The sequence below is a fragment of the Neopsephotus bourkii genome, unplaced genomic scaffold, assembly GCF_033783945.1.
Source record: "Neopsephotus bourkii isolate Nb327-2 ecotype Australia unplaced genomic scaffold, CSIRO-AGI_Nbou_v1 NB_549, whole genome shotgun sequence".
Classification (NCBI taxonomy): Eukaryota; Metazoa; Chordata; class Aves; order Psittaciformes; family Psittacidae; genus Neopsephotus; species Neopsephotus bourkii.
Genome location: NW_026901050.1, coordinates 1,937,179 through 1,962,078, shown reverse-complemented (window position 1 = coordinate 1,962,078; position 24,900 = coordinate 1,937,179). Strand labels below are relative to the sequence as shown.

General features: G+C 36.8%; 1 protein-coding gene across 7 annotated transcripts in view; it reads left to right on the top strand.

The window, feature by feature from the left end:
• The window catches only part of TBC1D5 (TBC1 domain family member 5), a 403,210-nt gene that overhangs the window by 294,889 nt on the left and 83,421 nt on the right, over positions 1 to 24,900 (top strand). The gene's annotated exons all lie outside the window — the stretch shown is intronic.

Here is a 24,900-nt window from a genome sequence, read left to right as displayed (position 1 = left end):
AGAAGAATAATTGGGCAACAGAAAAAAACAATATCTACCACAGAAAGTTTGCAGCATGCCAATGTGCTTAATATCTAGAAATGTTAATGATGATCCTTCTATATTTGTATAGACTCAATAGTAGAAAAGATAATGGCATCTTTGACCTTAGCAATTCATATTTTAGTATCAATTGTTTGACATTACATATATTGAAAAAATGTTTAACATAATTTAAATAGATTTAATTATTTTTTTCTTATTTCAATAACCATAATCAGAAAAACTTTTTTAATGGTCTAAACCCCATATTCAGCCAAAGTACATAGTTACACATCCTGCTTTCTTACATAACTGAGTTCTAGGAGTCTTCCCACTGAAGTCTCCCTGATTTATCTTCTGTCTAAACTACTTTTTACATTATGACTCTCTGCTGCAGCCTTTGATATTCCCTGTGACATCATGAGACAGCTGTGTTACATTGTGTTTAAGCAGTACTAAACCTTTAAACTTTAAACGAATATTTTTCTTCTTGGAGGTATAAATAGAATATGTAATAAGCATCTGTGGGATATGCAATTAATGTCACTTGTGAGGAAAGACCTTCATGATGCACTTGGGTTTTGGCACTCCTAAATTATGAGCTCTTTACTACACTCATGGGATAAATTCCATATCCCCCAGATACTTATTATGTATCTTCCATCTCCCTTAATTCCTATTAGCTGGATTAGTAGTTGTTGTGATGTTGAGGTTTATGGTCATTTAACTGGGGTGATTCTCAGTGATCAATGAATAAACTTCAAAACTTTAGTATTATTATTTTCTAGCAATTCCAGTGTGTATAGCTGTAACAATTTACATTACATGCTACTTGGATATACCAAAAACTTTAGGCAGCAGTGCACACTGCCATATCCGGTACATACATTTCAAACAGCAAGCAAATATATATATATAAAAGGAAGATTTTAGTAGCAAAGAATGAGCTGAATTACAGGGTTTTGGGGTGAATAAGATGGGTATATTACCTTTAGCCTAATTCACCTAGGAAATAAATATTTTGTTGTTAAATGCTGATATTATTAATGTTCTAGTCACAGTCATTATCTGGAGAGTTTGTCAAACTGGTACAGAATGGTCTAGATTAGTTGTCAACTCAGGAGCAAATAAGATTTTTAAAAGACTCAATAAAGGCCAGTGATTAATTGTTATATATTCTGATTCATGCCTATCCCATTTTATCTAATTTAATAAAAGTCTAAAATGATGATTAATCCTTTCACACCAGCAGTTGCTGGTATATCCATTACATGTCCAATCTGAATTCCTCTGCCAAGGAGTTAACTACTATTTTGAACTTGGTGTGAAAAATACCGTTATAAATTTCATTAACCTGATCATCAAATTTAAAAAAGTCAACTCGTAAAATCCATTACTACATATCATGCATCGAAGATTAAAAACTGGTCCTCAGTGGGCAGGAATAGCCAGGATTTAATTCCCATAGCATATGTTTAAAGTGCTCATATGACATTATTGTATCTGTAATTATCAGAATTTTATGTTTATTAACCCAAGTGAATTAAGAATCTTGTTTTGCGTAAAATTTAGCATGCACGTTAAATTGACCATTAATTCAGAGCGTATCAATGTATATGTATTTACTACAAATGCAAAGATATTTGTTTAGCATATTGCAATAATTTTAGCATTTAGCAAATTGCCTCCCTTTGATTTTTCATTCTCAGATAAAATAATTTACTTGTTCAGTGCTTCCAGTTGGCTATCTTTGTGTGAATCCCCATGGGGGACATTGATTTAAATCTTACTTCAAGTAGTCCTTCTGGGTGAAACTTGGCGTATTTCATGATTGCACTATATCTCAACTATAACTATGTCTTCATCTTCAGTAAGGTGTTTTTCCGACTATGGCACTGTTGATTCTTCGCTGCCACTTAACCCATCCCCAGTTACATCCAAGTGAGGTGTATCTACACTGTACATTAAGCATGTCTCAGCATACAAACAGGCACAAAACCTGACAGCGGCACGAGATGCAGGATGGATTCGTTGCTTATTCGCATGAGGATTACTCAAGATAGAAATTCAGGAAAAGCAAGGAAAGCACACTGCCGGAGAGGCCTCCTTTCCACCATTTGGGCGCGGGATTTGAACCCGTGTTCCAGTGCGCCTACAGCCGCCGCCTGCAAGCTGGTCCAGAGGCAGGCCCAGTCTCGCCTGGCCCCGCCGTAGCCCCGCCCCCTGCATGGCGTGCCAGTGGTTTCCAAGGAAACGGCGGCCGCGGCCGGGCCTCGGCGTGAGAGAGCCAGCCCGAATGGAGGGCCTGCGGCCTGCCAGGCCGTCTGGTTGCAAAGTGCTTCTCGGGGGGAATGTTTCTAAAATAGCCTATCTAGTGCACCCTAGGGAAGAACAGAAAACAGTTGGGACAGAGCGCCTCTGTCGCAGGCAGTATGAAATGGGTTATTTTCCCCTCATGGCTGTTAAATGCAGTCCTGTGGTTGACTCCAGAGGGATATAAGGCTTGAGGAAATAGGAACTGTGGGGGTTTTTACTGAAGCAAAGCCACCGTTATTTTAATCTTTATTTATTTATTTTTATTGGAGCAAATAAGAAAATGCACCTCCCTCCTGAATTAGGTTTGTGACTGCAGGATCCACTTGGGCTCCAGACATAAAATGGAGACATAACAGGTGCTGGATGGTAATGCTTCTGTGAGCAGCCGACTATGGCTTCTGCCGTCTGCACTTGGCAGGGTTGTCAGCTGAGGTATTTCGGGCTAGCACAGCCTTTACTACGTACTGCGGGGAGCTGTGGGGCTTCACTACTTGGTGAAGTTTCACCTTACATGTTCCTCCTTGGCCTGCCCTAACGGCTTTGCCCATTTCCCTAACCCCTGTTCAGGAAGAAGATGGTGACATTAGGAAGAGTGGAAAGGCCGTTGTTTACCCAGTAGTTCATTCCTACCTGGTTAAACATGCTTTCCTCCTTCCTTTTGCAGACAACTAACATCATTTCAACAGCTAGTTGTGGCAGTTCAGGAGTGTCTCAGAACAGCCAGATGATTCAGCAGAGTTGTATATCACATACTCAGATTGTGTTGGATTTGGAAACACACATTTTTACAGTAAACCAGCTTAGGTTCTCCTAGTACAAAGAAAGTACCTAGATTTACTCTTGAATGGAACAAAACTTACATCTAGACTCACCTTTAAATCGAAAAAGTTTGCCCATTGTAAAGTCCTCGCCTTTAACAACCTTGTTGATTAAATTATCTTTGATCTATTTTTTGATGCATCTTTTATCTAAATTGTCTTTTGATCTGTTAAATGCTGGGCTTAGAGCAGCTTTTTCTTCTAACAAATGGTTTAAATAGTCTGCAGTACTTTGCATAAACTCCACCAACCTGAGCAAAAAATTCTCTATAGAGATTGCAGGCGGATGTGTATGGTGCAGTAGTATCTCCCAAAAATTCAACTCTGTGCGCTGTAATAATACCCAGTTGGGTTTTATCTAGTGTAGGAAAAGATGAGCAATGGTTCGTTTCCGCATAGAGAGATTTAAGAGGTTAAAGTTAAGGTAACTGATAAAGATTTTATAATTTTACTTTGTTTTTACATTTCAGCAGTTCCTATTCCACTGAAAAACCTCAGATATTTTTAGCTGGCTTCTGGGATGTGTCCATTCCTGAAACAGTGACACAATTTTTTCTTGGGATGCTTTCAGTAAATGGCATTTGGACGGAGGTGACTTTGGGTTGGCTGCTGAATCACCTCACAAGAGAAGTCATCTGTAATAAAATGTTTCACCAATACATCTTAATCTTTCCAAGTCATTTATTCTTTCTTAAGTCTCAAAAACTGGTAACAGTAACATGATTTTTTTAATTAGCACAGTAAGCTTGGGAACAAACTAGACTACCAACTGAAAACAAGAGAACGTGGTAATATGTGGTTAGTAAGGGGGAAACAAGTTTGAGAGACCGGTAAAGAACATACTGTGTGGAAGGTTTGAGGCAGGAAAGGGAGGAGGATGTGAGAGACCAGATGTAAGACCTTACCGCTTGAATTGCTGAACCAGAGACTATAAGGCATGTTTGCATTGTAGTTCAGTCGTTAAATAATGCACAAGGGTTTATCTCATATTGCCAGTTGCAGCGCTGGCCTGGTAGTCAAAGAATGAAATAAATACCCAATGTGTAAACCTAAACATATGTAAAATAGATAAATACAGCTTTAAACATAGAGTTTCTCATTCTTCGTGTATGTGACCTATACATAGGACAAAGTGGATAAAGTCTTACATATGCAGAAACTATTAAACCCCAAATTGTTTAGCTATCTCCTAAGGAAGAGACTGGGGAAACAAAAAAAAAAAAAAAAAAAACAACAACAACAACAAAAAACCACCAACCACAAAAAAAAGGATCTGGTTTAACTGATTCTGGTATGAGTAAGGGAGGAAAGAAGGTTCTTCTTTTTTTTCCTGTTTCCTCTAGTTATAAAAATTACAGTGATTACACATCATAAAGCCTATCTGTAATAAAACGCATCAGCTGGCCAAGGTTTTCATCACTCACTCAATAATCCATTAATACAGCAACGCTGCCCAGGCATCTTTATAATACCAACTCGGAGGTAATTTTAATCAGCTAGACCAGCTGGTATTTAACAGCAGCTGCTGGAGATGCCACAAATATACTCAATAGCTGACATCTTTATTTGCAGTTTTTCAAGGGGAGAAGAGATCCTCCTGTGGTTACTTATATTAAGCTTTTTTTTTTTTTTTTTTTTAATGTAAGTATTGGTACCAGAGGGTAATACCTGAATGAAAGAGGGAATAGAGTTAACACAAAAAATACAGAACATATTCTTGGAGTCAGAAGGCTTTTTCATGAAGTCTTCTTCATAAATGAACAAAAAAATGAAGTGTAGATTCTGGCTTTGTTGGAGTTTAGAACCTTTTCCTGGTACATTTACACTAATCTCAGGCATGGCTTGAAGCATGAAATGTACTCTGCAGTGCTGCATTACCCTGTCTTACTGAAGCTTTTCTGTCTCTCCACGATATAAATATGTGATAAATAGTGCTCTTGGTAGAAAAAAGTGATGCTAGCTCACATGTGTTCAATTTTAACTGACATGTACTTCTTTTGTCCTCAGTTTTGGCTCAGAGCGTCTGCATGCAGGAGTGTGAATGTATCTATGCTTAAATACACGGGTGTTTGTGTATAAATAATACAAAATATGTGTATTTGTACTTCTCATCTCTTATAAGGCTAGAGATGAATTCAGCAACTGAATAAAGTGCCACGCTCTGCAGCAGTAAATGTGGAATACTATTTCGCATTGGGTTTGTGGGGGGAACAAGCAGAGGCAACACGAAGTTAACATTCACAAACACATTATAAATAAAAATTTAATTACACTTGGGGGAGCTTGGCTTACAAAGCTCACAAATCCATAATGGAGCTTGCTAGTAATAAAGGCCTGATCTGTTTGTTAAACTCCCATATTCCTGTCCTTCTGTATCTTTTATATAAAACTTCCGTTTCTGCATTGATTACCTATTGCAAAAAAGACTGACTTCACTGGTAAACAGTTTTTTTCTGTCAGATACCAAATGCTGTATTTCTTTATTAAGAAAATGGTTATGACTCTTAGGTAGGGCAGGGGAGGTGCCATGAGAAGTGTAAGTATTTCTATTTTTATTGACTGTAATATGTCATTGTGGATGAGATCTGTGTTTAATATGAATTTGGCTTTCTGGAGATATGTTCTTATTAATGCATGAACAAATTCCAAGGTAGCAGCTTCTTTGTAATACTTTTTTTAAGTGCAAGTAATAGTTTAAGCAGTTTCAAGTGTGGAAGATTATACAGTATTATTAAACTTTTTAGAATTGTGTTTCTAGGTCCATTACAGTGAAAAGTAGTTTTAATTTTTCTTCTTTAAATTCAGAGTCTCATAGCTGAAAGAAGTAAGTAGAGTACAGGAACAAACCTGAGTACATACTTAGAAATCCTTAAGCAAATTTGGGGCTATAGTAGTCATTTGCAGGTACTCATTTGTTAGTCCCAGTTAGTTACCTCTCTGTAGTCAAATACAGATCTGCCTGAGACTGTGATTGACTACTTCAAATTAAAATCCAGTGACAGAATGGATTACTGAGGTTCAATTTGACTAAAAAATACTTAGCAAGCATGTTTTCTTTTATTTGTAGTGAAAACAGTCTGTTGAAGTTTGTTCAGTGTGTTTGACAACAGACAGTTTGATATATTGCTGGGCACAGCAGTAGGTTGGACTTGAGTGGTATTAGCTTTCACTGTTTTGATTAATGGTAATTGTTTCAATGAAAAGACATGTTTTACGTACAACTCATAGTTCTGGAAAACAGAAGTCAACTTGCAAGATCTGTAATTACTGTTCTGAGTTAGCATATAAAAAAAGCTTGGAGAACACGCAGGCAAATCACAGTGGGGTTTTGTTGGTTTTTTTGTATGTCTGTTTATTTTGTATGGGATTGCATTTTGCATTTTGTAGCTTTTATACACTGCTTCTTGTCTGTTGAAATAAATCTTAGGTTTTATCTCTTTTTAAATACTGCAGTGCGGTTTAAGATATATTTCTAAACTTCACATTGTAATTTCAGTCTTGGTATGGTGAGATTTTTTCCTGTGTTTTCAGTCATCAATAACAACAACAAAAGGTCAGCCTGGAGACTCCCCTGTCTCCTCCTATCCCCACACAGTCCTGAAGGGAAGGAAATTGTATCTGATCATCTCTACAGTCTCTTTTCTCTGGTTAGAAAAACACTGCCTTCTTCCACTCTGAAAGAATTGTCTAGTTTTCCTGACATGGTACTTTTTTTTTTTTTTTTAATAAATATTTTATTTTCAGTGTATCCTCAGGAAAAGGGAAATAAATAGCTGATTATTTTTGTATTTAGGTAAATGAAAGATTTCAATGATGTGTTTAAATATAAGCCAATACCAGCATAGTAAAGGATGTCAACTGTTATTACTAATACCATCTTTCATTTATATAGTGCTTTCATCCTAAAAGATTCTGGTTTCTAGAAAATGGAGATTTAAGCCAAAAACACAATTAAAAATATATCTCCTTGTCCCTGCATGTTAGCTTCAAAGTATTGTTTGTCAGTTTAGCAGACAGTACCAAAATACCTTACTTTTGCTTTGCAGATGCAAAAATGTACCATGAAATGAATACGCTGAAAGTACTGTTAAACCATCTCTAGAAGAAGAGAAAATTGGTTTTATAGGTTCCTCATTTTATGACATCCTTTCTTCTCAGATTTTAATATTTTGCAACATGTTCTGAAAGAAGAAATGAATAGATAGTAGTTTAGTATATCTGAAACATGTAGGGGCATCACAACCTACCTGAATTGTTCCCTAGACAGTATTAAAAAGAAAGCAGTAATATCTAAATTGTAGAGGGAGGCAACTAGATATCTAAGTGTGGTGCCAATGTTTGTAGTCAACAATGAAACATAAAAAAAATTGTAGCCCATGTTGATAACAGCAGGGTTTGAGGTTTGCATTATTAGAGCTTGCCTAAAAGTATTAACACACAACTCATGTATAGCCTTTATATAAGCTATGCTCTATTATATATTTTGGGGGAAAATAAAAATCTGTTAAGCATGAAATTGTGGTGTTACAAAACGATTATTTCTAAAAGTGAATTATCTCGTCTCATAGAAGTACTAGCTTGGATTGCTATGTTAGATGTCAAGTGGTTTATTTCTGAGCAAAATACAAATTAATAAGTGTACATTTTAATACTTACCTAAACTGGTGACAAGAAAATAAATACTACTTTTTATTTACCTTGCAGTTAACAGCCATGTGTCATTGTGGCATCTTTTATGGAAAGGAACTTTATTTAAGTAGCATAAACTTGTTGGATGGGCTTCAATTAAATGATGATTTGTTAATGCAAATGTGTAGCGAATGACTGGTAGTACATCTGTCTCTTCATCCATAGGCCATTACTATGCAGCATTAGCACATGATTGTAAAAAACTGGAAATCATTATATGCAGGTAGTACATATTCAATCAATTCTAACCTTATGTCTCCGATGAAATAATAAAAAAAAAAAAAGATGCAATGTAAATGATATTTAATCTGAACAAAAAAAAAAAGGGGGAGAGAGAATCTTTGAATATCTGCAATTCAAGCTGTTAGATGATGTGAGGTGACTGCTGTTTGGGATTGATTGTTATTGGTGGCCCCAGTGGGGAACAGCCAGCACATTAATCCTCTCTTACTCCTCCCTCATGCTCCTCCAATCCAAATAGTATTTTTGTTTATATTGGGAAATAAATACTGTTCTGTTTATTTTAAAATTCCTTTTTTTTTCTTTTCTACACCTCACTCTTGGAAATTGAAAGGAAAAAGCTCAGTATTGATGACCAATGTTAGCCAGTTAAGCAGGCAGTGACAATTAATACAACAAAAAATTGTACAATTAACTTCAGCTCCATAAGTGTCTAATGAGCCATTTGTCAGTCTTTTGGTGAAATAAACTACTCTATCTTAATTCTCCACTCTTGCAGCAAATAAATAGAAGTTATGAAACACCCGGCACCAATAAAATATAATTTATTTTGCAGGGCATAGCAAAACTCCTTACGTATTTAAAATGAGCATGTTATTTACAAACGACTTGTGATACTAATATAAAAAAAGGATTTCAGTGTTAACTGCTTTCATTCTGCAGTAGATATGTTTTCTTCCTGATTTGTTTAATCATTTAAATATATAATTACTCCTAAAGGCATGTGAGTTAAAATTACTTCTTTTGACGTGATTAACTCATAAAGCCAAAACCAAAGAGGGGACCCTGGGAAACGCCAGGGATCGGCAGTCTGCGGCCAAAACCACTGCTGGTGCCAGGAAGGACAGCATAGGCGTTTCCAGTTGGGAACACATCCTTCCTGCAGTTCTGAACCTGACCCTTCTGGCCTGGTCAGTAGTACAATACCTTTTCACACAAAAGCACCACAGTGCTAACTGGTGTTGACAGAGGTGGAGCCAATGCAGTTGGTCTGACAGAAACTCCTCATCTGGGCACTTGTGGTAGGTCTGTGGTACCCCCTTGAGCTTCTCATTCCTTGTGTCTGCCAGACCTCACCAGAGGTGGGCAGAGAAGGCGGTACAATGTCTGGTATAAGGGACCTAAGAAAGGCTGTCTACAGAACCATTTATTGTGCAGAGTAGGGCTATTCTGCTTTCCTTCCCCAGTCAGGTAGACTATAGTGTAAACTGCTGAACATATTTCAGAGTTCTTCCTTGTTCATTGTTTTAACAAAAGTTAAAATGTGACTCTCATTCAGTTTTGTGCTGTCTTTTGGCCATCTGTCTTCCCAGGCTGGTTTTAAAGCTGCCAGTTACTTGGTATTTAAAAAAAAGAAGAAGACAGAATTCAGGACAGAGTGTGATGTGTGGACAGAGCTCAGTTGCTGGGTCGCAGACAGGAAGAGATATTTCGAATGGCAGAAGCCACATCAGAGATAGCTCTTACTAAAAAGGCAAGGATAGAGGAATGTGATAGCTGATGGCAGATGGATGTATGAGGAGAGGATGAGGAGGGAGTATCAGTGTGAATGTAGAAGGGGCTACCATCACTGAACTAGGCTTGAAAAAAGCCTGACATTTTTTAGCAGGTTGAAATACATGCTAAGATGAGTTCCATTGCTTCCAGGTGGAGAGGTGTTGCCTAGAGGTAAAGCAGGTACATTTGGACATCCAGTAAACTGATTTGGGAAACTGGTGCAGTGGCTTTCAAATCTAAATGTGGATTTTTGCTATCATGGTAATTTCAAGATGGTAGTTTTTTATACTCGGACACTTTTACAGATACAATAAGCCAGGTTCAGACAAATGTTGAAGAGACTCATAACTAAAGTATTCCCAGAAAATTGTGGACAGACACTAAACTGATGACCCTAACTTGTTGCCGTTTTCTGGTTTTAATCATACTGTCTTGAAGCTCTTTCAGGCGATTACTTCCAGCTTCCTCATGGAAAAACCCACATCCTGAAAAACAAAAAACCAACAAAAACCTTCAATTCTAGTGCTTATGTTAGTGGTTCTTCTCAGTGATCAATTGTCAGTCCATGGTCTAACATGTTTCCTTGGCAGCCAGGTTTTAGGAGGACTGCTCTATGTTTACGCACACAGAAAGCGGATTCAGATTCTTTTTTCCTTTACTTTTCAGTTGTCTTTTGAGAGTAATACTTTCAGAGCGTGGACCTTCAATCTTGAAAGAATTTCGTATATCTTCCTAAGCAACACAGATGTGTTAAGGATACTATCCTGGATAATATATTGAGCTTCCCCTTAAAATTGTTATGTTATAAAACTTTGTTCTTCTCCTGTCTCAGTATATAGTTTACTGTTCTAACATTTGCAAATGGCAACTGGAAGGATTTTTCACGATGCCTGCTATACATGTTATAGTATTTGCCCTAGCAAATAATGTAACTGAGGTCAAAATTCAGCTTCTGCTGCAAACAGCCCTTTTCACTGGTTCTTCACTCCAAGCCATTTCCTTTGGACTCTTTTCTTCTTAGCCCAAACTTTAAAGGAAAGTTGCAACTGTTATTAGAAGAATAACAGACAACTGTAATCATATCTACAGACGCAACTAAATGATGAAATATATTTATGTTTTATAATTATTTGGGTATTTGTGTAAAACACAAATTCTGCCAACTCTCAGTCCTTGTGACTCAAAGACTCAAATAAGGACTGGTCACGTAACTCTTTCAAGGACTTAGAATTTACAGCTTATTGGCGTTTAAAAAAAACTCAGTGTGGAGTGTTCTGAGAACTTTTTGCAGAGGCTTAAAAACTCAAAAATGTTTTTCCCTCTGAATGCAGTTTTATATTCTAAATTGTCACTAGGTGGCAATATTAGTGATGTCCATCCACCCAGCCAGATGAGGCATAACTGTTAAAATACATGTGGATAGGACAGAAGAAAAGAGAACTACTATTGTTTTTTACTTCCCCGTGAAGTTCAATAATAGGATTAAAGTAAGTCACAATATCTAGAAGCCACCAAACTGATAAGCTGTGTAAAAGGCAAATACCATCAGGCCACATGTGTTTCTCTAAGAGATAGGAAGGTATTAGTGCCATTGCACAGGTAGTAGTAAACCCACCTCTGAAAGACCATATAAATTTCTGGTTAACTGTATTCAAAAACAGATGATCCAAACTGCTAAAACATAGCTGCTAGCATCTAGCTTTCCCATTCTCCTGATCATCGTTTTTCGCGAGGAGCTCAAGAGAGTTAAACTTTTATAGTGAAGTCAAACATTAGGTGAGAAGATACAGTTGGTCTCTAGAACTGTGTCAGGGAATAAATATTGGGCAAGAAAGTGAGTGAGTGAACGTTGTCAAAAGCAGAATGTTGCAAAATGGCCTCAGAATTATGTGTTGAATATCAGAAGGTTGTAAGGGGGCTGTAATTCTTGCGAACTCTTACAGGAGTGAGGTTCTGGAGCTGTGTACTGAATAAGAAGAACTATAAACAGCAGTACAAGATTAATCTTAATAAAAAGTAAACCTGTAATACATTAAGTCACAATCACAGGGAAGTGAACTGAATGAGATGGGGTTGTCTTTCAGTCCTAAGCACAACTTCTGTCTCTTGACCACAGGATGTCCTCAACATAAAAAGGACATGGAACTGTTGGAACAAGTCCAGAGGAGGGCCACGAGAATGATCAGGGGACTGGAGCACCTCCCATATGAAGATAGGCTGAGAAAGTTGGGGCTGTTCAGCCTGGAGAAGAGAAGGCTGCGTGGAGACCTCATTACAGCCTTCCAGTATCTGAAGGGGGCCTATAGGGATGCTGGGGATGGACTCTTCATTAGGGACTGTAGTGATAGGACAAGGGGTAATGGGTTAAAACTTAAACAGGGGAAGTTTAGATTGGATATAAGGAGGAAATTCTTTTCTGTTAGGGTAGTGAAGCACTGGAATGGGTTGCCCAAGGAGGTTGTGAATGCTCCATCCCTGGCAGTGTTCAAGGCCAGGTTGGACGAGGCCTTGGGTAATATGGTTTAGAGCGAGGTGTCCCTGCCCATGGCAGGGGGGTTGGAACTCAATGATCTTAAGGACCTTTCCAACCCTAGCTATTCTATGATTCTATTCTATGATTCTATGTCCAGTGTTCAACCGGATGTAGCATTTTCATTGGTCAGTCTTATTAAAGGATCTTAATGTTTATACTGTAAATGGTAGCATTTGCTTAATGATGAGTGATTCTTAAAGATGGGAAACAGTATTCATTGGTTACTCATAAAATTTTCTTAGTCTTAAAGGTATTATTTCTGGGTTTTTCCCTAGGAAAACTCCTTCAGCTGCCTATTATTTCTTCCAGGAAAATTGTGGTTTTTCCACTCTAAATGATAAGATTACATTTCTTATTTAGACTTAATTCAGAAATAGGCATTGTGTGAAGTGCTTATTTTCAAGAATCCCCACAGTATTTGGGAGCTTTCTGTGTTTTCCTTTTCATAAGCAATAAAGTTATAATGGGGTTACAGGATCACACTGAATCTTCACTAAGGCATCTGCTAAAATTTTCTAACAGAGCCTAATAAAGCCCTGCCCCATTTGTGACATACCAAATCACATTCTCCTTGCCTGGTCTGACAACCACAGCTCTTAAACAGCTGCTGGGGTAATTTGCATAAAGGAGATTGTAAATGTCTCATCAGAACGCATGCAGCGCAATCCACCCCAAAACCACTGCCTGAACACCAGGAAAAGAAGATTGTAGTCATAAAAATTGTGGCTCTCATGATTTTAGATTATGGTCTCCACAGTCTTGCAGATTTTACAAATACCAAGCTTTTGTTTTGTAAAAAAAAAAAAGGAAAAAGGAAAGTTTCCTTTACTGATACACAACAATACAAACAGATGCAGTGTTGCTCTCTTGACTCATTCTAGCAGAAAATTGACTTTAGCAGCTAAGGTACATGCTGACCCCTCCTCAGTTCTTCACTCCAACGATAAGTGAATTGATCCAATTGAAACCATTTAAAATAACATTTGTTAAACCAAATTATTTTTCTGGTTGTGAAAGGAAAACAAAGAAAATGCAAAACAAAGTTAATATAATACAGATAATTCAATAAAGAGTAAAAAATGCAGAAGTTAATACAATATGTTAATTGTCTGCATGCATCTGCTATGTTTTATCATGCATATTTTAATAGAAGTTAGTGTTAAAATTATGCACATCTTGATAAAAATCAGTACTAAAGGAGATGTACATGCAGAACTAGGATTTCACTGTGACAGGAATTAGGTATATGCATTTCCTGAGTTTTAACTATAACTTCAGATTTTTGCTTTGAAGCATCATTCTTCTTTACCTCGAATGAATTATACTGGAGTAGTTTGGCATGGTAATGAAACTCAATGTTGTAACTATACACAGAAAAGCCATTAAGCTCCACAAATTTAGTGTCTACATCAGTTAAAGCCTCTACTAGCTCATTGATTCTGTACTCTGCCCAATCTGTGGTGCAGACAGAGGTTTATTTTCCTGGTACTTCCTTGGTTAAAAGACCTCTTCTAGTCTCAGTTCATGAAAACGTGTGTCATGCTTGCAGCTACACCAGTCTCATTTGCATCATCGTCAGTAAGTACAAAATTGCTTATAGTAAGGAACATATTGTTGTCATCCTCCTTTCACTCCACTTCTTAATCATACGGGTGCATAAGTTTATCAACACCCAAATCACCTATATATTTGCCATTACTATCTCGGTAAATCTGCATTTCACATCATTAATAATTTTGCATATATCTGCAATGGCACAACTGACAGCAATTGGTTCAATGCCTTTGAGTTTTAATACCCATCAACATTAAATTAAAGGGGATTTGTAGTCAAAAGGTTATAGAAAGGGCATAACCTCAAAAATTAAATGAACCATTTTGCCTTCTGTAAATGCCAGCTGGTTTAGAAAAAGTTTATCAAATAGCTTCGAAGATTTGGTTTGGCCCTTTGTGTCTTAGTTTTAAGGCAATGATGGTAAATCAGTTGTTTGAGTGCAAGTTCAGCATGAAGAAAGCCCTTGTCTGGCTGAGACAATAAAAAGATACTGTTAAAATAAATTTATCATTAGAGTTTGAAAAGATTTACCATCAAGACTTCAGGAAGTTTTCCGAGTCACTGGGGAAAAAATGCTTCTATACTACATCTGTTGGCTAGTATTGCTGACCAAATACAAGAAATACATACCTGAAGGTATATGCTTCATTTACTCACACCAGTAATAAAACAGTTCACAGTGGTGTGGTTGGCTAATAATGTAGCAAAACAAGCTGTGTAAGTAGTAATAAAACCTTTCATTTATGCAACCATTATGGTTGAAAAAGTGTGAAGGCTTTCACAAGCTTTTCTTCATCTGTGAATTAGACCTACCAAACTGCAAACCTGAGTTGATTTCTTTGGATTTAATTACTAAGTTACCAGTCAGTGGATCTGAACAGCATCTGATACATGTGGACTAGAGGTTTGTTGGTAGACACTGAAGGTGGGTTTTAACTGGGGTTAGAAGCAATTTACAGATTTTTTTAAATGCAGGTTGAGAGAAAGTGCAGTGTGCCATAAAACTGGTGTCTTTTAGTTGTTGGTTTGAGGGGGGGTTTTTTATTTATTTCCAAACTTGTTAATGTCTTAAAAATGACATCTCTACATTCTAAGCAACCAGCCTTAAAAGGGCCTCTTTTCCAGCAGAATTGTCTTACAGTATGCACCATCGTAGTCTCAAATATGCATTTTCTTCCTCTCTTTGTGTGTGTATGTAAAATTTGTATTTCTGAAGGACACATTCAGAATCAGAAATTGTGTCATTTTGTTGTTTTCTGATACTGATAAGTTAACTGATAAATACTGCTCTCACTTGTCTTAGGCAGTGCTAAGAAAAGAACAGCTTTTATATGTATGAATCTCAGCCTCTGGGCTTGATGTGAAAACACCATTATTTTAGAAATCGTATTCATTAAATACAATAGTTATTGTTCATAATTGTTTTATCATAATATTAAAATGCTGCTTTTTAATTTGAAGATTATTCTGATAAAGATTTTAATGCATAGTAACTGATGAAAGTTACGATGTTTATCTTCCATAAAGAGAGGAAAGTGAGACAATAATTTGCTTGCGGCTGTATCTCCCAGTTCCTAGCCTGGTGCCTTATACTATTGCATTTTCTTCCCAAAGATGGATGTTTTCACTTGCTTTTATTCTCCGTACTACAGTTCCTGCTGTCCTCACCAGGTGCTTTCCTAAAGTTGATTTGTTGCTAATGATTGGACAGAATCAAAATGAACTCCCAAGAGTCCACAAATTCTCACAAAGCCAGGGTGAAGTCTTAGATGGTGTGCATTTTTTGAAGATAATTTTTACCAGACAGATTAATAGAAATTTGAAATTTGAGTATGATAGCTCCAGTCATTTTATGTTACAAGTTGGTTTCTTCATGTGTAAGTGGGGTCTTAGGTTATAAACATCTTTGAACCTTTGGGTACAACTCTTTTGAAGACTTGATTTGGATTTTCTGATCCAAATCAGAGCTTTTGCTGAGTTAGCTTCTTTTTTGGAAATCAAAAGGTTGCTGAACTGTCTGTAAACAGATCCTTTGGAGACCGTGTAAGTTCTAGGTGAACTATAGAATCCATAATGATTGGATAATGAATAATAATAATGAATCCAATATGAACTATAATGAACTATATGAACTATAAAATCATAAATTATTGGTATCCCAAACAGCGACCTTTTAAAAGCAAGCATGGGATCATATATCTAAGATGTTGAAGGCTACTGAAGGTAGTAAAAAAGTTTATAATAATCATTGGCAAGTGTTTTCACAGCGCAGTTCAACTGACAGAGACAGATGCCACCTCTTCAACGCATGCGTTCTACCTGTCACAGCCAGCTAAATGCTCAATAGCATAATTTCCTTCCAATAAAATGACATCTACATCCCAAACAACTATAAGCAAAGACTGAGTCAGGAAGATGTGCCTTGAGGAATTGCTCAGGTTATCACGAATCAGCGCAGTCTGTTTTAGAGTACTAGTCTTTTCCCATAAACTGAAGAGATTATTTCAGTCTGTCTGGCAGGTGGTTTTCAGTGTTAGGTGCTGTGCTGCCTGGGATGATCTGTTGGTTTAACAGGCAAATGCATTTGCCTCCACTAGACCAGATGCAGTACCAGGCATGTTTCTGGCTTCTTACCCTTCAGGCGCATCGTGGTATCATTGTGCTAGTGCGTGGAAGAGTATGGTCAGATAAATTAGCCTTTATGCACAGCTAGCCTCCAGCTTTTCCTCTTCATAACTACCCTTAGGGATCATTTATCTTGTAGCTGATCACATCCCTCCCCATATCTCTCTAAAAGCTAGGGAGCAGCCTGGAGAAAAGCCTACCTGCATTCATGGAAATGCCTCTGTTGAAACAGGCATTCACCTCTACCCCATCAGGCTGACAATTTCTCCATCTGCATTTGCCAGTCATAGTATATGCCAGAGGATTAGGATGTCAGGTCTTTTTTCAAGCTGCCTAAAAACAATCCTGAAATGTCCCTTGTGCACCTCTCACATTAGCATTGGAAGGTGGTAGGTTCAGAAAATTACATACTTCTCTTTAGAAGTAAGTTAAAATAGTTTTAAAGAAACAGATCAAAGTGTAAAGAGGGCAATAGAATTCAAGTTAGAATCATTTTGAGACGTCTGTTATTTCAGATGTGTAAGTGTGCAACAGATTTTCTTCCAGAGAAGTGTAGAGGGATTTTTAGTGTCCGTTTTTCTACCCTGAAATTTCTGAGAAGCATACAGAAAATTTGAATGTGAATTTTGTGCTGGAGGAATACTTCTGGTTGGTAAGAAACAAATAATACAAAGGATTTTCTTGATTTCTGGTATGGATCACGTGTTTGAGGTAGAGAGAGCTGTGAAACCTGGTGTAGTTTTCATTGTGGCTTGTTTTGATCCACGTATAACAATAAGTTAAACTAAAACGGTGAATTAGCAGACAAAAATAGGGTCTAGAAGTTTCAGCCAAGTTTTCAGTGCCAAGGATAATCAGAAACACACATATACATAGTAGAAAGTTCCTGAAAATACTTAAGCCTGTATAAATAACATAGAAATGGTGACGAAACAGTCCCCACTGTCTCATTACAACATTGCCTGGAGTTGGGACACAAGAGTTGTTTAAAGAATGGCTTGCTGTAAGACTTCTACTTTTGGTGCCCATGTAGCCAGTTCCAGATGTGTGCAACAATGGATGTGTGCCACAATGGATGTGTGCCCAACTCTCAGGACACGCCAAACTCTCAGGTTTCCTATCCTGCATTGCCTTGCATCACATGCCAAAATCTTTTCCTAGGACAGAGCTTCTTCCTAGCATAGAGATTTAGCAGACAATTACTTTGGCCAAGGAGGAATGTTTATGGCCTCATCTGATCTCTCCATATTTCAGGAATGTGTATGATTTGACCTTGGATGTGGATAGCATAGTCTTTTTTTTTTTTCCTCCTGATTTGTTCTAGATTTACAGTACTAACTTAAAATGTAGCATATATTCAACTATATTATGTTCAAAATTTGTGGTTGGATAACAAGCAGAAAATGGATACATCATCTTTAACTGTCAGACCATATAGTCTGCAGTCCCATTACTAGTTTCAGTGTAATCACCACTGCCTTCATGCAATGGCCTGCCAAGTAGAAAGCAAATTTTCAGCATGGCAAAGAGCACAATGCAACCAGGGAAAATGGTGGTTCTGCTCCCTCTGCAGGGTTAGGTCTCCAGCTGCAGGTTCTTCTCTTCTTTCAGAAGCCAGAAGCCATGTGGTGGGCACGGGGGTATCTGCAGACCCCTTTGGAGAGAACAGTTAGTTCAGCTTTGAGCAGGGCCATATGCTGCTGCTTTCACCTCATGGCAGCACCCGCTACAGATAAGGGGAAAGCTGATTTTTGCACAGGTTTCGGGCTGAGCCCAGTACCCACATTGCACACAAATTACCCCTTAGGTCATCCATCCTGTTCTCCAGAGCTCCTAGGAAAAAAATCCTCACTGATATTTCCCTTCCAGCTAAATGTCTGTTCCCTCTTGTCTATCTCTTCATTCTTTCCTTCATAGTATTTATTCCTTTCCTTGTTTCCCTCTTTGAATTATTTACCTTATTTATACCAGATCCCTCTCCACATATGAATGTCTGTGTGCACAGATGGGGTTTCTAGGACAGTCAGTATATAATTTTCCACAAACACTGTTATTTAAAAACAAACTTGATCATCTCAATCAAAGGGTAAAAAGGTTTAACTGATTATCTTTTTTCAGCCTTAAAACTAGTTCTCCAGTAAAAGTTGGTATGTCTGATGAGAAGCAGATCAAATCCCTCCCTTTTGCCAATAATTTTATTTTGCTGATATATCCCTATTGGTAGTGAGGTGTGCACATCATTCTTGTTTTCTTACATGGACATTTGTCAGCAAATTTTATGCCCAGATGTCAACTAAAATTCTTGTCATTAAATAATGAGTTAAATTTAATTGAAAATACTACACCTGCTCAGAGTCCTCTATTTTTATTTCTTCACAATTACTTTTATGGTTTTAAACGGTGTATCTGTCTCCTCACAGTATGTAAAAGGTCTATACAGATGGAAGGCAGTGGCTATAAAAGGAAAGCTACTGTTAGGGTAGAGATAGATATATTGAAAAAAATAGATGAAAAATAGCAATTCTTATTCTTCTTAACAGTAGACAGTGAAATTCTACGACACTGTGGGTCTTCTTAAAGTTATGTGCTTCTTTAAAACTTCTGACATAGTGTCATTTTACTGTCAAACCTGATTTATTGCTTCTTCCTCTCATGTCCAAAATAGGTAAGTGTGCTTTCATCAGTTGTATATACACCATCCCTGTGCAGCAAGATGCTAATTCTTTAGTGCTTCCTACTCCTTTTAATAAGGACTAACTTGTTGATTCCTAACTGTGGACAACTAGTCAAGTTTGGTGTTGTCTTTGATTGCAAACATTTTGATTTTGAGTGATGTGCCAATATAAACACATTTGCCTTAGCTGATTTGCAAGAAATTTTAGAGAAGTGATAAGACTACTGCTATGCTTTCAGGAGGAAAAAAAGACAGCCTTCCATTAGTAATGATTTTTTTTAAAGCTTTTACTCGTGCCTTAGAGATGAACTTTCAGAGATGTGCAGTAACTCTGACCACAAAATGGAAAGGAAGAACAATTAAAACAAATGTTGTTTCTTAACATATACTTTGTGTTTTAAAAAGATGTCCCATAAAAATTGTCGGCTCATGTAGCTGTCAGTTCAGCTGACCAACCTGACTGTAGTGCTGCCCCATGGTCCCTCTGCTTGGAGGTATGCATTTCAAGCACACGGTAGTATGTAACTCATAGGCGTATAAAATCATAATAGAGCATTTCATCACTTCTAAATAAGGGTAAGTGCATGCTGCCTGAATGGCTAACCATTTGAAACATCGAACACAAGACATTTGACACTAATTTTACTGGTCAAATCCTCCCCTGAAAGAAGTCTGCTTGACAAGCCATTCATGAGATACCTTTTGCAGCAAGAGCCTGGCTTGATGGGTCGTCGCGGAAGCTGCTTGACATTTGTCCCCAGTCAGACTGGATGCCACATGAAAAATTTACTCAGGCACGGGGCTCCCAGGAATAAACATTTCTCTGGTGTTGCTCACCGGGGACTCGGCAAGGTGAGCGGAACTCCAGCTTGTCACGGATGCTCTGTTCTGACAAACATAAGTAGATGCTAATGGCTAAATCGTGACAGAATAAAGTCCCACAACCATATGGCTAATTGCCACAACAATATCTTCAGTGTTATTAATCAAGTTTTCATAGTGTGCCATGATAATTGGAATAATTAGAACCAGCATAGGCATTGCTTGCCTCTGCCGCACATACTGCAGACAGGGACCTGCAGGAACAACCGCAATTGCACTTTCTGTGCAGTGTTGTTTAGTTCTTTCCTTCCCAGCAAATACTGTGGTTAATTAATGAATTAGCTGTTTGCCACCAGAGTATTTTATTGCTAGCAGGGCTTCTGCAGGGGCACATAGGTAGCTAAATGAGACCGCTAAGCCCTTGTGCGTTTGAAAAGACGAGGTATTCCCATAAGGCTGCCACTACACAGCACAAAACTTCACCAGTTTGTTTCACAAAAGTTGAAGTTGCTATTCTTGTAACTAACATGTAAAACAACTTTTTTAAAGGATACACAGAAAGGATAAAACAACTTCAAAGTGTGCAATTTTGTGCTAAACAATTTAAATGAAAGCAAGACTCTGGATAACAGTGGTGCAATTAACTTGGCAGGCAAAAGAAGTTAACTCTTTCTTTGCCTTACCCTGCTTGGTAATGGAATTGGGCTTCAAACTTACATTCTGCCTTTGAACTAAGGTTATAAATAAAGTGGTAATTCTAACACAGTTATTTACACTAAGCAGCTAAATCATTTTGTGTGTTACCTGTTACAACAGCCTCACTTGATTCTTCTGTTTATGTTATGTAAGACAGCAGGGAGGAAGTTGACTGGTCACTAAAACTGGCAGATTGATGATGATGACTCCCTTCACTGGATGTATGAAGGCATTTAGCCAGACTAATAGATTGAAATGGACTGCTGCATGTATGGCCTCTGAACAGCTTCTTAATTTAGTTTTAGAGCGTACAATAGATGTAACATTGAATTCAGTGATGATATAAATCTTCTCTCCTCATTTTAAAAAATAAATAAATATATTTTCTGGAGTGGAGAGCCATGAAAGATTTTAAAACATTACATACTTAATTATAAAGAGGTTTTCATAAATAGGCTCTGGGTTCAGGTGGTAGGTAGGAATTCTGTCCTTTTTAGGTTTATTGCTCTTTAATTTTGACTTGCAAGGGGAAAGCACCTAATGAGGTTTTCAGTTTGTTTCAGTGTCCTATTATCTACACATTTTTCTTGCCACTTCATTGTCAAGGAATTTATTTATCTGGGGTTGTCTTACTTGTGTTCATATTCAGCATAATTAATAGGAATTTTCCAAATACTAAAATAAGGCTTCTGCAAAAGGTATGTATAGTACGATTTTGTTGGTGTTAATTATAGAATCACAGAATAGTTAGGGTTGGAAAGGACCTTAAGATCATCAAGTTCCAACCCCCCCTGCCATGGGCAGGGACACCTTGCTCTAAACCATATCACCCAAGGCCTGGTGCTTGTTTTATTCTGAGCAAAGCTGCCAAATAGCTTAATAAGTTTTTTTGTTTTCTTCATATCAAAGTATCAGTTTCAATTTCTTCTGCTTTAAACCCAACTGAAAGATTATCGCTTTGTAAACGCCATGTCCTTTTACTTCAGATATGTTTGATGTATATTTATGCAGTTTTATGAGATAAAGGAGGCAATCTGATATATAATTTAATTAGCTTAAAGTTACCATTTTACTTTATAAGGCATATTCTTGAGTATATTTCCATCCTTAATTTTACTGTGAAAAGCTGAAACTGTCTTCGGTATCAAATTCTGTTTAATACCAAAAAAAAAAAACTGTGGTAAAAAAATGGGATTAAAAAGAAAAAGAAGACTAACCTAGTGGTACAGTCACAGAAGGCATGTCACCTTGTTGGTTTGAATGCAGTGTGTTTTCCAGTTACAATTCCATTACTGGACATAGGCAGATAGCTTTTGAAGAATTAAAAAAAAAGTTGAATCTGAAATTTTGAACATGTTTTATTTAGAATACCAGGGAAAAAAAATAGTAAGTTGTCTTAACATTTCAGTACAAAGTAACAGAAAGATGGCTCAAATGCAGATTTTTTTATGGACAGAAAAGGCATTTTAGTTAATTGTCATAGGGAAGTAGAATATAAACTTAATAATGTTTTATCAGCTCTTCTTTGTTTACTTTAGAGCTATTACCAAAATCATTTCTCTCCATTTTATTTTGACATGCATGTCTTTTTGATTAAGTCTTGTCCAAGTGGATTCTACAGAGAAATGTAGTACCTCTGTAGAAAGATTTAACAATAAGGACAGTAAAATGTTATAGATTCCTCTCTTAAAGACAGATTATACAAAAAGATCAGTTTATCCTTCAAACCTACTGTGTGTATCTTGAATCAATGGATAAAGCTATCAGCAAATTTATTTTATCATCTTAAGAACTGTGCTTTAATTGCAACACTGAGAGTTGTTTTCCAATATAATTTCTCCACTTTAAAACCAAATTTAATCATTGCCGTTTAAAGATGGAAAAGTTGGGGGGTGGAGTTCCTAATTGCTAATAGCTGATATCAGTAGGAACTTCACTAATTTAGAAGTGCCTCTTTTGTTTCAATGGGTTTATTGCAGTGAACAGTGTTTAAAATCATTCACCTGTAATTATTTTTGTTAAAAACATAAAATGTTTTGCCACTCTGCAGTGATTTTCAAAACAAAATGCACATGCATCATCAGTATTTAGGACTGTAGCTTCTAATTACATAGAGGCAAAAAGCAGTAAGAATTCAGCAAGCACACTTCTAAGGTCTTAAATTTTTCTCTTAGAAATGTAGATATTGGTCATTAAATTAGGGGTTTAGATATGTATCAGAGATGACGTCCTGTACTCCTCACACTTAAGAGGTGCTTATCATTGACTTCAAAGTTTTCTTTCCAGTAGAATGTAGCAGTTACCCTCTGGTTCTTCTGGGGTTATCACCATAATTTTACCACACTGAACTTTAAGTCTGAGTATTGCCTGAGCTTTAGTTGTTTTGTAGGAATAGCAGCAATGTTCTTCAGTAATTTTCCTTTGAATAAAAGTATAGTTTAGGCCAGATAATTTCTAAATGAGTCATAGTACAACAGTTGGACCTTTCATGTTGTTACCTCTGTATTTTGACCAACATTCAAAAAATGGGTGCCTCAGCCTTGATCCGTGGTATTTGTTGTCAACTTAAAGCACCTTTATTTAAAATCTTGATAGATGTTTTGAACTTCTGTCCCTTAAAAGATTCATCAGTGGCTGAAACTGTGTTAGGTATTTCATTAGGATCATTCTTTCTGTAGGTAACTACTGGAGTACAACAGTTTTATCCACCGTTCACAATAATGAATGGTCAGTAAATTGTTACAGTCCAGTAACTGAATGTTGTATTTACTGCAAACACAAGCTAGCAATGTCAATACAGTCCTCGTAATAGCTGTTAATTACTAAGCCTTTATAGAGTGTTGTGTATATGAAATAATAAAATTGAAGTATTTTAACTGTTAATGTTTAGGAGGAATGGAAATGAAACTGAAGAGTGTACTTTTCTCCCACTACAGAGAGGTTCTTTAAATTAAATGCTACATTCAGTGCCAGTCTCCTGTCACTTAAGACTTACAATATAAATTTCCACCGAGAAGGTCGTTTCTCCATCTTTTTGCTGAAAATATGGAAAACTTGTTTCTATTTTCTCCTCTAAACACATTCGAGTTCTTTGCTCTGGTTTTGAAGCTTCTAGCGTTACTGAAAAGGCAGTTGCAGTCTGCCTCTGATACTTAGCAAATCCATTTTCAAATCCATTTTCGAATGAGTTGAACAGACTCATTCGAGAGGGTTTTTTTAACCTTTCCTATTCTGCATGCTTACAGTCTTGTAGTATCTAAAAACCAAAATAGCCTCTGAAAATGTTAGAGTGATAAAGTGGAAAGGGGAAGCGTCTGTAATCTAACCAAGCCAGTACAGCAAGCTAAAACTGTGTCTTACAATGTACTATTCCATAATTACTGTTACAAATAAACTTAGATTCAAGATTTTCCAGAAATGGATTATTGCAAAATCAGGACAGTAACACAAGATTGTACAGGTTTATAAGTTTAATTATTCTGAATGCCTGCTTCGGTAGGACTTCATCAAATAATTGCTGAATCAGATCCAATCTTACATGATAGTACTCCAAGAATTTTGTAATAACATCTGAATGTTATGGATTTGAGTATGGAAGACCACCACATCTTCAGGCTGTTTTCTCCAGTGGTTTTATTGTAGACCATTTCTAAAACTATTAAACATTACTGCTATGAAGATGCAGTGGCATCTTCTTCATTAAGCACATTCCTGCAAGTGGGTATATTACAATTGGTCTGGCTTAAGACAACGGTAAATGCTTTTGTAAAGGGTAAATTACAGTAAGAAGAGATGACTATTAGGAATTCATTTTTTTTGATAAAGAAAAACCTTCTTTAATAAGGAAATGGATAGAGTCTTCCAAAAATTGAAAGAATTTTTCTTAAATGCAAAAGTAAGTAATCTTTGCCAGTAATTTTACAGAAACCAAATGGGAAAGGAAATAATCCACATAACAATTAGATGCTCATGTCATTTATTTGCAAAAATTAAATTAAAAGTATTTATTTTAAGGAGATTGCAAGTCTGTGTTTGATAAGGTAATTACTATAAAAAACTGTCAGGATATGTAGAGCAGCAGGAGGTTTTAATAGGACAAATCAAAACCTTTTTCCTCAGTGGAAAGAAGCCAAGAAAGTAAACTATGTACAGTAGTTTTCTTTATTGCTTACCCTAAATTTGAGTAGATTTATATTAATAAGGGGTATTTATTGTTACTTGATGTTAAATACTTCTTTTCTGTGGGAAAAAAACCATATGGTTCATAATGTAAATTTGTAGTTTCATTTTTGTTTGAATTCATTTCAAACACTGTAATTTTTATCTTTGCATAAGGCCCCAGTGTCTAAGCTGTGGAACAGAAAGTCTGTGATCTGATCGTAGTTTTTAAAGTTGAGGGAGTTTTAATATAACTG